Below are 18,090 nucleotides of genomic sequence, written 5' to 3'. Positions count from 1 at the left end.
ATCTACCACAAATGTAGATCGTTAATATATATAAGAAACAAGAAAGGACCGAGAATAGAACCCTGTGGAACACCTATTCCCACAGGTTTACCCGAAGACCGTTTGCCATTTACATCGACTATCTGAACTCTTTCGCTTAAATATGATTTTAACAGATTTAGGGCTCTATTTTTCACTCCATAATGTTTTAGTTTTAGGAGTAAAGTTTCATGGTGGACGCAGTCAAATGCTTTTGACAAATCACAAAAAATGCCCAATGCATCCTGTGACTCTTCCCAGGCGTCAAAGATGTGCTCAATGAGTCTAGTACCCGCATTAATTGTTGATAAGCCCCTAGAGAAACCAAACTAATTTTTGTTCATTAATTAACAAAAATGCATTTGTAGCTGTTGAAGCAAAAGTTTTTCAAAAATTTTGCTAAAAACAGGCAGCACTGAAATGGGTCTGAAATTAGCAGGGTCAAAAGAACTGCCCGATTTAAACAAAGGTATACCTTTGCTGTATTTCATGAGGTCAGGGAACACACCCTCATCTATGCATTCATTAAATATTATTGCTAATTCAGGTGCTATAATGTCAAGTATGTATTTTACAAATTTAGTCGAATGGCCCCATAGGTCTTTTGTATTTTTTAGGTTAATTAATTTGAAGGTTTTTTATTATATCGCTACCTGTAACATACTTAAATTTCAAATCAGTGGAAGATACTGGTACGTGTAATTTAAGCATATCATATGCTGCTTTTGGCGAGGAGTTAAGTTAGCTATCACCCTATTTCAGTTTTATCGACTATTTCCAAATTATTTGAAAAAATTATGAGTAAAAGACTTATGTCCTTTCTAGATAAACAAAATATCTTATCTAAGCATCAGTATGGCTTTAGGACAGAAAGATCAACAGGGGATGCAGTATCAGATCTATCAGAATTTGTGGCAGCCCATCTTGATGCTAAAGAAAAATGCGTGGGCGTTTTTCTTGACCTTGCGAAAGCCTTTGACACAGTTTCTATACCACTTCTTTTAGACAAAATGTATTTAAAACCTTACGTCATATTGCTGATTTTACTCTTTTGAGGAATGTTTACTTTGCATTAGCACAATCCTTATTAACTTATTGTATTAAATCGTGGGGTAACGCACGAAAATCATGTTTTTTGAAGCTTGAACGGGCCCAACGTGCTCTATTAAAGGTTATTATTTGCAAACCCTTTCGGTATCCTACTTGTGAATTATACACTAAATGCGATATCTTGTCTGTTTGGTTAAAAAAAAAATATGATGAAATTGAAATTTTGTCTATAGCTATACGTTAAATTATTAATTATCCAGCCTAACTTACCTTACCGATATACGCACAACATACAGAAAAAAATATTTTCCTTAATTTTCATTGTTTATTTAATACCCTTTATCTTATAAAATTATAGTATGCATAATAATAGCTTATATTTCACATCTACAATAAATTAATATGTATAGTTTTTCTATAAGTATATATGTACCCTTACATATTTATCTTTAAAATTTATTATCTTTAATACTTTATTATGCATAATTACTTTTAAAAGTTCAAAATAAACCCAATCAATAATACCTTACTATATTATTATATGAAAATAAACCAAGTCAACAGTCTTTGTAGTCAACCCAAATGTTTTTAAGAATACCCTCAATTTTATTACTGACCGCTCAAGTACTAACCAGTAATATGTATGATAGACAAATATTATTAATTTTCTCGTAGAACTGTAAAAAAATGTTTTTCATAAGTTAAATTCTTATATACACTTTTATGTATTGAAGTAACTGTAAAAAACAATGTATCTGGAAGTAACTAGGATTAAAATACAGGCCCGGCCTAGTTTAATGCTAGTGACAACTAAAATAATATAAAATATTTTAACTAACTATTAGAAACACTATTTATATAAAACTATAATTACCTTCGTCTTACGCTTATTTCTTGTGATAACATTCATATAACGTCTTCACAGCTATAATATTATGTTTTATTTTTATCTTTGTATTTTTCAGCTTTTCGTGTTAAATTTGTAAAAATTTGTATTGTTAAAATATAGAATAATTGATTAATGATAAGTATAAGATTAATAGTGTATCTAATGTTACTTACTTGAATTGAATTGAATTAATTAAAGTTTATAATCCAAAAAAAATATATATATATATTATTTTCAGGGTAAAATATGACAAAATTGGCATCTTAATACTGTATTTTGATATATAAATATATATTTTCTAGCCGATTCTTCTCAAGATAATATTATGAAGTATGTATAAGCTGGTGAGCCACCCACGTATAGCGCCTACGAAATATTAGTAGCAAATTTTGTAAATAGTTACTGTGCTGTTATATTATTTTTAGGGTACCGTACCCAAAGCACCCCAAAGTGTATAATCCGAAACCTATTACTAAGTCCGAGATCTATAGCTCATACTTAGACTTTGCTTAAACTTTACTTAGCTACGTCTAGCACTCGCGATTTGTATATTATGTCACTCTGAATTAGTGTTCTTGCATTACTCAATACAGAGGTTAACTGTGAACCTCAATATTTTTTAGAAGTTTTCACATCTGTCGTACAGTCTATCAAGACGTATAAATGATCTGACATTATGGTTAAGTGTTATATTTTCCTATTTAGTAACATTTTGTATTTAGAAGAATTACTTTCATTTTTTATTCAGAATGTGCGCGACTTATTTTAACAAACATTATTAGCTACTCAACCAATAATAATGAGATTTTGTAAAACACGTGAACAAAATACAGACTACAAAAGCATAAAACAGTGGCCGTTCTTGTTCTTCTTCTCACGAGCTCTACTTTTTTTAAACCATATGGTAGATTAAGTATTTGAAATGAAATATTTTTAAAGACAATTTAAAAGAGCTTAGCTTAATTAATCTAAGTGATTGAATAATATTTATTAGATGAAGACATAAAAACTTCATAAGATCCCGAGGGACTCCGTAGGTAGTACTTGTATAAGCTAAGTAACGATTATTGTTATTTCAATTAGATTCCATTATCACTATAAAATTCTATCATCTATAAAATTCTCATCATAATCAAATGCCTCACATAAGATATACACATACCCATACATACCCATACATACCCCACATGACCACACATACCCCACACACACACGTAAATAAACTGAATGTTAAACGTACTCACTTTGTTTTCTTGTTTCAGTTTATCTTTAGGAAGCTATTTAAGAATTTTGTCTTGCCTAAATAATATAAAATCTATGTTGGCCCATGTTTTGTTATACAACACTTTAGCAAATAAGTGATGTTATGTGCTGTAGATATTATGAAATAAATAGATAAAAAAAGTCACTCAAACCGTTTAATGGAGCGCCAATGACGTACACATTTAAGGACATATCCTTAGATTAAGGATTAGTCTCCGGTACGCTCCAACTAGATACCGCACTACCTAAGAACAATAGCTTTTTTAATACGGCAACTATTAGATGCTTGTGTGAGTGGCATCTTCACACACAATAGCATATTTCAAATTTTGTAACATACGCTTCGTGTTATTTTACATTAAAATTATTAAAATACAAAATCCTTACTGAAGATAATTACTGTAGTATTATTTTTACAAAGTTTACTACTAAAACGGCATCTTAGTTTGAATTGTTAGCAAATTTTAACAGAACATGTGGCACATCAACGTCACTCATTGTTGGCTGGTTGACTGGCTCGAATATGTCCACTTGGCGTAGTAACAGTTACCGCACATTGCGACTACGCCAGCGGTATCTAATTAAGAGAGCAGCGGATACCAATCCTTAATCTAAGGACATACAATTCGCAGTCTGATAGCGGAACGGAAAAAGCGTGCTTAAATGTGAGCACACTTTTCGCCTTAGTTAAGTATCCGCAGTTATTCAACATACATAACCTAAACTGAATTAATGTTTTTCATTACTACTTCTACACCAAGAACATTTGAAACAACTGGAGTAAATGCGGCAATGTATAGATAAAACAATCGAAGCTTATTATGGGGTAATTTGTGGCATGTTCCATATTTCAGCTTTGTTTTTATGCGACTTGATTTGTCTATTTATATAGAACGTCATAGAACGCAGACAACGTCACGGAGCCAGGCTAGTGTTTCAATAACACTTGGCAAGATACAAGTTGACTATTCTGATGTCCTTGTAAAACAGAAACGGATGAGGACTATTTCCGCGTTGCCTAGACGGACGTACATTCCTTTATTGCAGTTAAGATCGTACTGAGTTTGCGGCAAACCTTGGTAATCAGTCTGCTTGGCTCGAGTTTGTGCGCTTCAGTTTTTCGCAACACACTCTGTATTGTATCTTAACACACCTCCTCTTTAATCCCTAACCGCCTTACAAATAACCTTGGTATACTTTTATACCTGAGAATAAACTAAATCAAATCAATCATTATCGATACCACAACGGCGCCTATTCCTGCCGTGAAGCAGTATTGTGTAAGCATTACTGTGTTTCAGTCTGAAGGGCGCCGTAGCTAGAGAAATTACTGGACAAATGAGACTTGATATCTTATGTCTCAACGTGACGAGCGCAGTTGTAGTGCCACCCAGAATTTTTGGGTATTTCAAGAATCCTTAGCGGCACTGCATCGTAATGGGCAGGTCGTATCATAATTGATGGTAATCCATCAACTAAAAGTCCTGCTCATCTCGACCCTTATTTTCATTAAAAAAAAACAAAATCACTAGATATTGAAAAACACCACCACAAAAAAATTTGATGCTTAATGAATTTAGATACCGCTACTTCATATAGGGTTATCTAAGCTAGTGAGATGAAGTAGCAAGATACTCATTGCCACTCTTTTAAATATTTTTTTACAATTTCTTCGTTTTACAAATCATTTCAATTACAATATATTATGTAAAGTGATGCAACAAAAATACTCAAACGTCAAATAGTCAATGCCTTACACGAGTAAGTCAAAAAAGTCCATATATCAAGCTTTGTGTCAGTCGATATTAACGTATTGCATCACTCTTTCACACTTTCTTAAAATAGAAAGGGCCCAAAGAGCTATATTAAAAGTAAGTAACTTATTACAAATCTACCATCCCACTACATAACTCTATAAACTATATCTAAGGTTTTAACTGTGCGTTAGCTTTATATCCTGCACACAGTTTTAAAAAAACATAGCCTTACCAGTTACGATCCGGAAAAAAATAAAGCGAAACGGCGAAAAAATAGAATCTGTGAAAAATTATTGTTTAATACGAGATTCTCCCAAAGATTCTTCTGTCTTCAAGGTAATACCTTACCTTTACAATAAGGTAAACAAAGTGCTGTCAATTACCACCTCAACAGAACTAAATGCAAGCGTATCTTGACAGAGTGGTTACAGAAAATGGACTATAGCTCTACTGAAAACCTTCTACACTAATAGTAACTGAGAGTAGAGTACGCCCACACACACACACACACACATTATATTACAAGTAATTTACAAATTTAAAGTCATCTAATTTTATTATCTATTGTTGCTCTTCTAGCTACTAGTACAGATGTATACTATTTTAATCGTTGTGATACTTATATCTGGGGGTGAGGTCCTGGTGATCTGTAATACAGGGTCAACCTACTTCAGACACCAGCTCCTCACAAAATACTATCTGTTAAAAAATGTAACACTACTGTACTGTTTTAGCTTTAAGATCTTTGTGAGGAGAAAATAAATAGATATTTATTATTATATTATTTATTATTATATATATTAATACAAAACAAAGGTTATTTATACTGTAGCTGCATCATCCACATACACCGTAAATAAATCAGTAAAGGTATTTTGCAAGCATTTTATAAGCGATTATAAAAAATATATATGAGTTTTCGTTGTCTATATCACTGACAACACTATCAATACAATGAAAATTTTAAAGTTTTCCGAATGTCAATCAGCCTTGCAAATAAACACGGGAAACTTTATACGTCCGAATAAACCAATCAAAAACAAAATGTCTATTTGTAAACACTTTGCTTACTTTTGATTTATTCTCAGGTATTACGTTAGACCAAGTTTATTTGTAAGGCCGTAAAGGAAAAAAGAAAACTCTTTACGTACATATATGACGATCCATATAGCCCAGTGGTTAGTGACCCTGCAAACTGAGCTATAGGTTCCGGGTTCGAATCTCGGTAGGTGCAAACATTTATTTAAAGAATATGGATGCTTATTTCCGAGTAATGGATATTTATGTATATATATTTATATGTATAATTATCTTGTACGTCTTTCCGTCTCTCTTTTTGAGTGTATGTTTGTGTTTGTATTTACTAATATACCAATGAACATTCATAACATTATTAAGAAAATATTGAGACGCAACAGCTAAAAAGTTTATTTCTTTAAATATTTCCCTTGATGATTCTATAGAACCTAGGTTATAAATAGCGCGAATTGCACTCTTCAGCAGTACAATGATGGCATTAGCATCGGACGAAATATTAAAATAACTAAATTAAACCCCATACCCACTTTGTGTAATGTACTCACCCACTCCATTTTAATATCGCAAAATATTGTAAGTACAATGTATTGGCGTCAAAATGAGAAAAATCAATGAACAGTCATTTAAAAATGACAGGTTCTAAATTCAAATGTATAATTTTGTTTCTTTTTAATTGTGACTGTATTTATGGCCAGACTAAATATAAGCTATAAAAATATAATATGCTAAGGGTCATGTTTTGCAGGCAATTAGTGTAAAATAAATCGTAAGCAGTAAACGTGGGCAATTAGGTCAACAAGACATATTATGATTGTGACGTTGTGCATTTGTCAAACTCTAGTTTAAGACGTGGTCCACTCAGCGTGGAGGTCAGAGTTAATTACCTTCTACGAGATTAATGACTCTGTTGCCGAACTCTATAACTCTATGCTACCTGACATATGGTAGATTGATATTGTTTATTGACTTAGGATTTCTTAAAACAAAACTTAGAACCAAATTCTTAATACTATGATTACATTTAATTAAAACTATCATTACGGGGAAGTGAACTGTGAATACTGGCAGCATTTCCGCGTTGGATAGCTAGGTTGATCCGTTGGCCGAAATAGATGCCAGCGCTTGGGTTTCCAGTAACCCTATAATTGAGGCGAGAATATAGTACTTTGTAGATTCCCCACGCTTCGGGCTACATGGGCCAAGTGTCTAGTGGTGTCTGGGACTAACTTATTTGCGACACTTGCTGTCTTTGGCAGTGGAACCAGCAGCCCCAGCACCAACTGACGTAACTTGGACATGAGAAGAAGCCAGAGTGTCGACGCAAGTCGCGTCCCACACCAGCGCCATTCTAAGTGCCCAAGCCACCAGGGTTATTGTTATTAGGTGTATATTGTTTAAATATCAATGACAATGATCAAATGACACCAAAATGTGGGAATGGATGCTTCCAGGCTATTTATGATGATTAAATTTAATGTAAATTTTGACAGGTGTTTTGCTAGACTTCCACGTAGTAATACTTATTAATATGTGTAATTATTATAATGAGTATTGTAAATATTGGTTGAATGATAAGAAAAATCAGAAAACTTACTCATAAATCTTATGCGATGAAAGCCCATGACATGAATATGGAGATAAAGCAATCGAGCCAAAGCATATTCAAAAGAACGATGAATTGATGAAATAATAAAAATTCCTGGAGAAGGCTGCTCAAGGAAGGCCAAGACACGTCTCACTTACAAGAACTATATAAATATATTTTATTATTATCTTACAGTTTCAAACAGGAGTTTGTAACATATATTGGTAAGTAAAATTAAAATCACTGATTTGCTGTGAATATGCTATGTTTTATTTTTTATGTAAATATAATTGAAATTTTATCACATGTTAGATGTATTATACAGATTTTTGAATTTGAATCGCGATTTCCTCTTGCGTTCTACATCATAGTGAATTTTTAATTACCAAAATCATAAAGGATGTTATGACATTCAACATAAATGATATAACAATGTAAGTACACATTTGTGCCTTTGTGCTCGATAAAAATAATTATTCATTGTTTTAAAAATTATGCGAAACTAAATAATAGATAATGTATTTAATATTAACAGTGTTACATGCAAAAAAATTGCAAAAGTTGAATTAATTTACCTTAGAGACTCAAATTTTAGAAAGAAAGATTAAAGAAAAACTTCAATAGCCTAGTGGTTTAAATTCAAAATACTAAGGAGGTCTAGAAGACTCAAATTTACCACAAAAAAATCCATTTGTCGTATCACAGCCTTTTCGACAAACCTCACCTAAAGCTTCGCCTAGTAGCGGAATACTAGTGACCAATTGGCTTCGAAGAAGCAGGCTGACTGACGCATTCCATTATCAGATCGAACTATTTGTCCGCGTGGAACGTAGAGCTGCTCGAATATTCGGGATTCCAGTGCTGGTGTGAACGGCTCGGTCACCTTGCGATGCGTAGAGACGTCGCTTTATTGTGTGTCATCTACCGCATCATTCACGGAGCGTGTTCCGAAGAGATGTTTGACCTGATTCCTATCGCCGTAACCCATCTTCGCACGACATGCCATAAATTAGAATATCATCCCTACCATCTAGATGTGTGTGGCGTGGCGTTCTTCCAGAGTGCGGTTTTCAAGGCACTTTATTTCCATGTACAACAAAGCTGTGGAATGAGTACAGTACAAGCAATGTGCGGTGTTTCCAGGACTATATGACATAGATACCTTCCAAAAAAAGCACTTACACCTTCTTTAAAGGCCGGCAACGCTCCTGTGATTGCTCTGGTGTTACAAGAGAATGTGGGTGGCGGTGATCACTTAACTAGTTTGTCTAGTGACCCTTACACTAGTTTGTTCTCCTCTTCTATAAAAAAAAGTGAAACTGAGCAATACACTATTAATGTCGTACTTTGAACCCCTCACTCCAGTCTGGATCCAAAAAACACTATCGCCCTTAAAATAGTGGGTTTGCTGACTTGAAATATACTAGTTACTGACGTATTGCTGTTGAATAGTCCCAGGCGTAATGTAACGTTTTTTCGTCAATTGCTACTTGGTACGACGAGTACTAAAATACAGACTTCCTGCTTCAAATGGCTAAATAATAAAGTACTGCTATTTTAAGCAGGTCGTCATTTGGTTTTCGACCCTCAGTTCTCACGGAAATCATGTTTACCTCTAAGAGTTATAAGGAAGACCGCGTTTTTATTCTATTGAGTAATTGTCTCAGAAATATAATATCGTAATTAAACTATAAATACATATGAATTCATGAATCACATATTGGCTTAAAACCTTTATAATTAATTGGTTTATAAGGCTCAGTAAAAAAGATATATGAAAAAATACTTGAAAAAGAACTTATAAGTACATTGCTTTTGCATAATAGCAAAAATTACATTAATAGGTATGTTTTTATAACCAGGCACTGAACTGGAGGTTATAATAAAATAATCTAACGGGCCAATTACACCGGGAAACAAAAAAAAAGTTGTTTGCGCATGGGTCTTAAACACTATATATAATGTGATTACAAATCGAAAATATTTGCTTTTTAAGAACATGGAGCGATTTGACCATTTTGATTTTCATTTTCAATGAATGCCTGTCTTCAAATTATGACGGTATAAAAATGCTTGCAATATATGATAACCAAGTGGATAGTTAGTGAAGAATTCAAGATGGTGTGTTTTTTACTGGAATGCAAGGTCAAGACGACCCCTATAGACCAGTGGTTAGTGACCCTGCCTACTGACCTAGAGGTCCCGGGTTCAAATTCCGATAGGTGCAGACAGAGATATGATGAATATGAATGTTTGTTTCCAGGTAATGGATGTTTATTTGTATTTATGTATGTTTAAGTACCTAAGTATACTGTAGTAAGCCCATAGTACTGGCAATGCCTAGTTTGGGGCAAGATAGTTTGTGTAAGAGTATGTCAATATTATTTTATTATTATTATATTTTTCCCTGTGGGACAGTAGAAATGTTGCCGCTCACTACCGACAAACATTGGCCGATACGTACTGAGTAGGATGTAGGTAAATACAATATTAAATGGGAAGCAATTGTCGATCCTAAAACTATTAATATCGCCATTGCATATTTAATTGGGTCTTATTAAACAATTAATTACGCAGACGTGCTCGCTACCTATGGGCCTTATGAGAAAGCTTATGGTCGCTCAGAGGACAATGGAGAGGGCTAGGAGATTCCCTGCGAGATCGAATCAGAAATCAGAAATGAGGAGATCCGTAGGAGAACCAAAGAACTGACATAGACCAAATCTTTGCGATACTGAAGTGGCAGTGGGCAGGGCACATAGTTCGACGGACAGATGGCCGTTGGGGCAGTATAGTCCTGGAATGGCGACCATGTACCGGAAGACGCAGTGTTGGTAGGCCCCTCACAGGATGGACCGACGATCTGGCCTTTCGGCTAATGACGATGATGATGATGAAACAATAAGTAAAGCCAAATCATGATTTGAAGACTTTTTTCAAAAGCTTTCACAATCGAACATTAAAAATGAAATCTATGTAGTCCACACTGATATGAATTACGATTTTTTACACCATCGGATATAGAATGACTCTAAAGATGCATATATGTTAAATTGTCAATTGAATTAAGTTAAAGTATGGAAGCTTATTCGGAGAAACCAGGGGAATGGGAAGGTATAATGACATTTGAGAGACGATACTAAGGCCATTTTACTGAAAGCCTGATGGGAGACTATATTTGGGGATTAATACGAGAAACTTGTACAGAACATGAGAGGAAAAGTAAAACTATTAATTTTTCAACATTTTAACTCTATTTCAAAACTTCCATTTTAAGAAATATATGATAAATGGGTGTTCGGTATCTTTTAACATCCCTTTGTCAATTTTCTGTATATTTTGATTGATTTTAATTCTCCCAGTTTTTACTCATAAAAGCAAATTCAGAACTGTTTTTTATTCTTATTCTTATTTCTAGATATAAAAGCAATAAAAATAAATTCTGTTTAACCCGTGCGCAAAAATGCTGTAGATAAATTAGGATAGATACCTACATAATATAGGCTCGCCATGTTTATGAAGCATTGTCCAGAGATTTTCTTGTGACTAGAATAAAAAAGTTGAGAATATCAAAATGTGTTGACAGCTCAGTGTTGACCACTGTTCAATAACTCCCTGTTTACCGAATTAACTATAGCATCTTACAGATTTTAAAAAAAAGAAGAAATAAAATTTTTTTTTTTTTTAAGAGAAATTTATTCTTGAAGTGGGGAGATGAGTATGACCTTTCTGTTTTCTCCTAATGGTAAGAGATACGTCCTCTCCAATTGAATGCCGTTCAGGATCCTTGAAAAACTCAAAACTCTGGGTGGCATCGCAATAAAATTTTGCTAGTCATTTTGAAACATAAGATGTTAGGTCTTATTAGGCCACTAACAACAACAAGTAATAGAACAGAAGCGTAACTCAGCGGTCTCCTTGAAATTTATACCTACGTCTAAGCGGAGCGCTAGGGTTGACACATACACACAAAGATTAACGACGCCGACGGTGCGGCGCAGCTAATTTAACTCAGACTACGACTACGCACAGCAGCGTGGCACTCAATTATTTTGTTTTCCCAAGATTGCTTAGTGGCCGTGTAAATTGTGTGTAAGTGTACGTGCGTTGATTCGGCGCTCTTGTATGAAGTTATAGCACTGGTTCTAGTACCTTCTGTATTGAACAAAGTAATTTCACTAGCTACTCCGTTCCTAAAACCCAAACACAATAACGGTTGCATTCTACTGTTGGACGGAATAACGGGGATTATGTTCCATGAAGGCTTCCCAGTGTTAAAATATAAATTTTTAATCGAAAAAGTCAGAATTTTTTAGGGAAAAGTAACCCAACTAATTTAATCACTACCGCCAGACTCAAAGCTATAGTTAACTTTATGTAAAGTCGACGTCACTAAAAAAATTAAAAGCAATAATATCAGACTCAAAAATAGTTGCACTATTGACACAGATCCCAAAACACATTTATACTAGTTTGAAAACGAGTTATTACAAAGATTCGTATTAGTGTAGTAAAACATGCACAATCAAATTGCTGAAATATTATGTAAATTTTCGTAGTAAGCTCCACTACGAAAATTGTAGAAAGTTATAAATGAAGTTACCTAAACTGAAAACAAGAAATGCGAAAGCAAATGGGCAAGAGGCTCGTGAGATGGGAAATAGTGAGGCAACCGCCCGAGGACATACACACCAAGAACCTACATAATAAATACTGGATGAAAGTGAGTGGTTATACAAGCAAAAGAAGCTCTACCTCAAATCGACTCCAAGCTCTCTCACAACCTGGTAAAACTCCCACGACCAAGGTTAAGTAAAATAATTCATGTATTAACGGGTCACGGCCCTTTGACAAGCATTTCTTTGAAATAGGTGTCAACGACAGTCCACTATGCAAAGCCTGCATGCAGGCAGAAGAGACAGCGGCACACATCATTCTAGAGTATAAGACTGTGGCCACATCCCGGGCCCAAACACCTGGGGTCAACGAGAACACTCCCCGAGGTGACATATAAGATTTGATACACTACCTTGAAGAGTTGGGCAATCGAAGAAATACACTCAGTCGTTCACATAACCATTTCTTCCACCTTGACATTTTTTTAAGCCACTAGGTACTTAAGTATAATGACATCCTTGTATTGAGGTAGCAAACATTTATGAATGAAAAATAGAAAAACTATTAAAGTAGACAATTATTAAGTAAAATAGGTACGTAGGCCTTTCTGTTTAATAATTTGGTTTCCTGACATGACATCTTACTAAGCTTTACAAAATTTTTGGCTTTGATAACTAATTATATTTTTACGGAATATTTTGTTACACGTTGTATACTAGCTTACCCGACAGACGCTGTTCTGTCAATAGAAAAGAAAATTATGTAAGTATTCAAGAATAATGTAGCCCAAATGTCATCGGAAATGTGTAATCAAAGTTGATTATGTAGTTATAAAATGATAAGGATTAATGTTGTATTTGTTTTAGCACTATCGCTTTATAATTGCTTAAAGTATTAAAATGGATATAGTATGTTATCAAGTTTTAAGAGATAGAGATATGCTATCGCGGACATTTCTGTAGATCTATATAAGATACACAATTCTACAATATATTATTTTGTTATAAATCAAGGGATTTCACAGCGTTTGCGTTGAAAGCTCCCAGACGGCTTATGTTTATCCGACACCTAAATTATATACTAAAACCTTCCTCGACAACCACGCTATCCATTGTTGAAAACAGCATGAAAATCGGTGCAGTATTTTATGAGTTTATCGCGAACAGACAGACGCAGCGGAGGACTTTGTTTTATAATAGCGAAAATATCTCAAAATTTTTAATTTGAATTTGAATATGGATGATAGATATAATATAGCTACAACACAGAACTGTAAACCCATATTTTATCGTGATATTTTTCGGATTGCTTTCCACTATCAAATTCAAATTCAAAAACACTTTATTCATGTAGGTCACGAAAATGACACTTATGATGTCAAAAAAAAATAAAAATATTGTTTCTTATTGAATTTACCGCTACTCCGTAAAGGGTTGAGCTTATGAGAAAAAGTAGCATGAAACTCATTGCCAATCTCTTTTGTCAAGATTTACACTTTAATTGTTTTACAAATCATTTGAATTACAATATATGCAAAGTGACGCAACAAAAATACTCAAATGTCAAAAACTGAAAGGCTTACACGAGTATGTCAAAATAAGGAAAAAAAGCAAATTAATACTCATAAACACAAGAGTTATTGAGTATAGTAGATGCATCAATCCACACATATCGTAAATAAATAGAGGCATTATGTGAGCATTTCATAAAATAAAATATATAATAACTTTAACTTTAAACGAAATAATAATAATAATAAAAACACATCAAACAGACCCGGTAACAAGATCATCCAGCCACCATATCGAAGCGTATTATAATACGATCCATGTGTTCTAGTATATCTGTGAATATTTAGACTATAGCAATCCAATGTTATATAGTTTGTTTAACCATAAGATCAATGGTTTACTCCTTTTCTATTCCCATATGTTTTTTCTGTTATCACCTTTGTCAATCCTATTCCTTTGAGTGTCCTTTATTTATAGATTTTTATTTATCGTTATACTCCTTCATTCGCACAAAACCATGTCAAAAGAATTACTACGGCTAAGTCATCGCTGGATCACCATTTATAATATTATCAATAACACTATAATAACATAAATATTTTATTTATTTATTTTATTTTTATTAAACTAAGGTACGGGACGAGCAAGACGTTCAGTTGATCGTAGCTGATACACCTTGCCCATTACAATGTAGTGCCACTCAGGATTTTTGGAAAACTCAAAAATTCTGAGTCGCACTACAATTGCGCACGTCACCGTGAGACATAAGATATTAAGTCTCATTTGCCCAGTAATTTCACTAGCTACGGCGACCTTCAGACCGAAACAATAATGTTTACACATTACTGCTTCAGAAATATATATCAGATGTTGCAATAATTTAAAGGATGTACATTGTGCCAGTAAGTATCGGAGTAGGGATGACCTGCCCACGATCTAATAAGAAGCGCATGTATGACTCAGTGTAAAATTAGATGCCAACAAGCGCAACAATGACACTTCACCTATTTATATGAGGCCATCAGTTTATTATTGCAATTTTTTTATGAAAATAAGGGATGAGACGAGCAGGACGTTCAGCTGATGGAAATTGATACGCCCAACCCATTAGCAAACCCAACAATTCTGAGCGGCACTGCAATTATTGCGCTCGACACCTTGAGACGTCTAATTTGCCCAGTAATTTCACTAGCTACGGTGCCCTTCAGACCGAAACACAGTAATGTTTACATATTAAAATAGGCGCCGTTGTGATACCCATAATCTAGGCGGCATCCTGTGCAAAGGAGCATCCCACTGGTAAATTAAAATAATAACGAATTAATTATAAGTAAAACGAAAACATGAGATCCCTTTGAAATTTAATGACTGAATGAAATAAAGTGATAATATTACATGATGCTGACATTGTTTTCAGAATTAGCTTGTCGAGAAATAATTTTGAAAAGAAGTATGGAAAATAGATGCTTCTGGTCCACCTAATAATAATTCTTCATAATATTAAGATTGTATAATCCTATGAATATAATTGTATTATTTTGAAATTCAAATTCAAAAAATACTTTATTCATTTAGGTCACGGAAATCACACTTATGAATGTCAAAAAAAAATTAAAATATTGTTACTTATTGAATTTACCGCTACTTTGTAAAGGGTTGAGGTAATGAGAAGAAGTAGCAAGAAACTCATTGCCACTCTTTTAAGTCAAGATTTACATTTTAATTGTTTTACAAATCATTTCAATTACAATATATGCAAAGTGACGCAACGAAAATACTCAAATGTCAAAAACTTAATGGCTTACACGAGTCAGTCAAAAAAGAAAAAGAAAAAAATAATACTTAAAAACACAAGAGTTATTGAGTATAGTAGATGCATCAATCCCCACATACCGAAAATAAATAGAGGCATTATGTGAGCATTTCATAAAATAAAATATATAATAACTTTAACTTTAAACGAAATAATAATAATAATAAAAAACACATCAAGCAGACCTCCCGGTAACAAGACGATCCAGCCACCACCTTTGGTTTATGTAAAACCCACTGTAATTACATAATATAAAATCTTATTATGTCGGCTTGCTTTGTGAGCAGGAATTTTGTAACTTTGTACTTATCATGCATAGGTATGCTATAACATGGTTCGTCATGCTCACTGAAATGACATTGCTTGCGCCATTGTCGTATGCCGGGTCGTATGTGCGAAGGCAACTATGTAGCCAGCTCGTGAACGGGTGCTGCTTGGTGCAAGGCCTAATAGTTAATTAATCATTGTATCTGTCGGATGCTATTACTAATTATGACAGTAATCACGACTATCATGTTCACGAACCATCTTTACACAAACAATGAATTAAAGCTCTAAAGGTTGATGCATCCAATATACGATAATTTATATTGATACATTTTATTATTTATTTTACATTTTAAGAAATATTTGATATATTTTAAACACGATCCATATATGCACGGTTGTAGCACTTTACAAACTAATTAGTTATGTATATAAAAGCCATTGTATAATACTCTATTTGATTTAAAAGAGTTTCATATACTTACATATATTCTTCTCACAAGATTCTACTTTTTTCGAACATAACATGGTAGATTCAATAATTGAAAAGAAATATTTATAGTGGGAGTTTACTCCTTTAGAATCGATTTAAGGCGCCCGGTATGAGAAAAATATGGACGGTAAAATCTGCTCATCAAAATTTGATAGTAACGTTTTTCTCATTTAAATAAAAACAGACTTTGTCAGCTTACAAATAAGGCAACAATTAGTATTGTATTTTCCTGTCAGCCACCTAGCGTTACTTTTAAAAATTATTTTAATTTGCAATTAGAAGTGTTGTGGCTAATGAACGTTGGTTTCCTAAACTTTATTTTTTAAAGATAATGGAGTCATGACGTTGACAAATGTATGATTGTGTAAATACTTGTTATCCTTCCTAAATAGTTTTCAAAACATAGGCACGAGAGAGGGCACTATGAACATATTTAAAAAAAAAGGTAAATTTGGAAATCGCCATTTTGGTTGTTATTATTTATGACGTCATGAAGCTTTATTACTTTTTTATGGAAGAGATTTTTTATGGTAGGACAGACGAGCGTATGGGTCAACTGATGTTAAGTGATCACCGCCACCTAGATTCTCTACCAACACCAGAGGAATCACAGAAGTTTCTTTGGTCTTTCTGAAGAGTGTATGCGCTTTTTTGAAGGTACCTCACCCACGTCGTATCGTCCTGGAAACACAGTAGAAGGAAGCTTATAAAGTTTCAAAGGGGTTTATAGTGTTTCAGATCGTAAAGAAGCTTTAACATGGGGAGAAGAAGTGGAAAGTAACTCCCAGCCAATCTTTTAAATATTAAACTACATAATATTAAACAATTTTAGGTGACCTGTGGAATAACCAGACAAGAACCATGCTTTAATATCCTATATTATCTGATCTTGAATTTGTGTTCAGCGAATCCTAGTATACCGACTGGTATTTTATTGTAAAATTGAAAACCAAAACCTATGAAGCTAACCCTAAGTAACCTATGATACTTAACCAATAGTAATATCTATATACTCTGTCAAAATTTCATTTGTATGTATGTATGTAAGAATTTATTAATTACAAATTTATAGATATACGAACAGACGGACAGTTTATTTTAGTCATAAGGTTTCTATTGGTTACTTTTTAATACCCTAAAAACTAAAAGTTTAATAAAAACTTAATTACTACAAACCTCATCTATTTATCGTGTAAACTGTTTACATGATAACTGAAGTGTCAATTTGCATATCATACAACATTCACTATTAACAGTGCATCCGAAATGAAAACACAACTAAAACTTTTACTGTTTTACTTAAAATGTTACTAAACCTCTAAAAGTATTTTTTTTAAAATAAAGGTTTGTTTTGTATTAATGCATTAAGTTTTTAAGCGAAGTCATACGTCGTAGCACCTATGTATTTATTATTTATTTTCTTTGTGAATGGAATGTCTCGTGCCAGAATTTGGCGAGTAAACATCTCCTGAGGGTGCCTCGTGTAGAGGCGAAACACGTGTCGAATTGATTAAAGACTAATGTTAGCGGAATAAACAGTCAAGAAGACTCACAACATTTGAATAATTATGGATTTCGCCTAATTCAATAAATGAAAAACGAGCTGAGTGTTGTCAATACATAAAGTCCTTACTTACCGTTTGAAACATTGTCGGTTGCAGCAAATCTCAGCGATTCCCGCTACATCTGTCTGGCATAAACATGACCTTAGAAGCGATAGGGTTTTGTTATGAAAATCGCGATGTATCGAGTTGGGTCCCGCGTGCGGATTGAACGCAAGGACAGTTAT

At 33.7% G+C, this 18,090-nt stretch overlaps 1 protein-coding gene across 2 annotated transcripts in view; it reads right to left on the bottom strand.

Moving 5' to 3' along the window:
- LOC126979215 (G protein-activated inward rectifier potassium channel 3-like) overlaps positions 1-18,090 on the bottom strand; it is a 56,115-nt gene extending 38,025 nt beyond the window's left edge. The window contains exon 1 of one of the 2 annotated variants that reach the window (XM_050828476.1): positions 17,939-18,090. The gene's annotated coding sequence lies outside the window, so the exon portion shown is untranslated. The remainder of the gene's footprint in view (positions 1-17,938) is intronic. The other variant, XM_050828477.1, reaches the window with a different exon arrangement.

The sequence above is a fragment of the Leptidea sinapis genome, chromosome Z (genome assembly GCF_905404315.1).
Source record: "Leptidea sinapis chromosome Z, ilLepSina1.1, whole genome shotgun sequence".
Classification (NCBI taxonomy): Eukaryota; Metazoa; Arthropoda; class Insecta; order Lepidoptera; family Pieridae; genus Leptidea; species Leptidea sinapis.
This window is presented reverse-complemented; position numbering and strand designations above follow the sequence as displayed.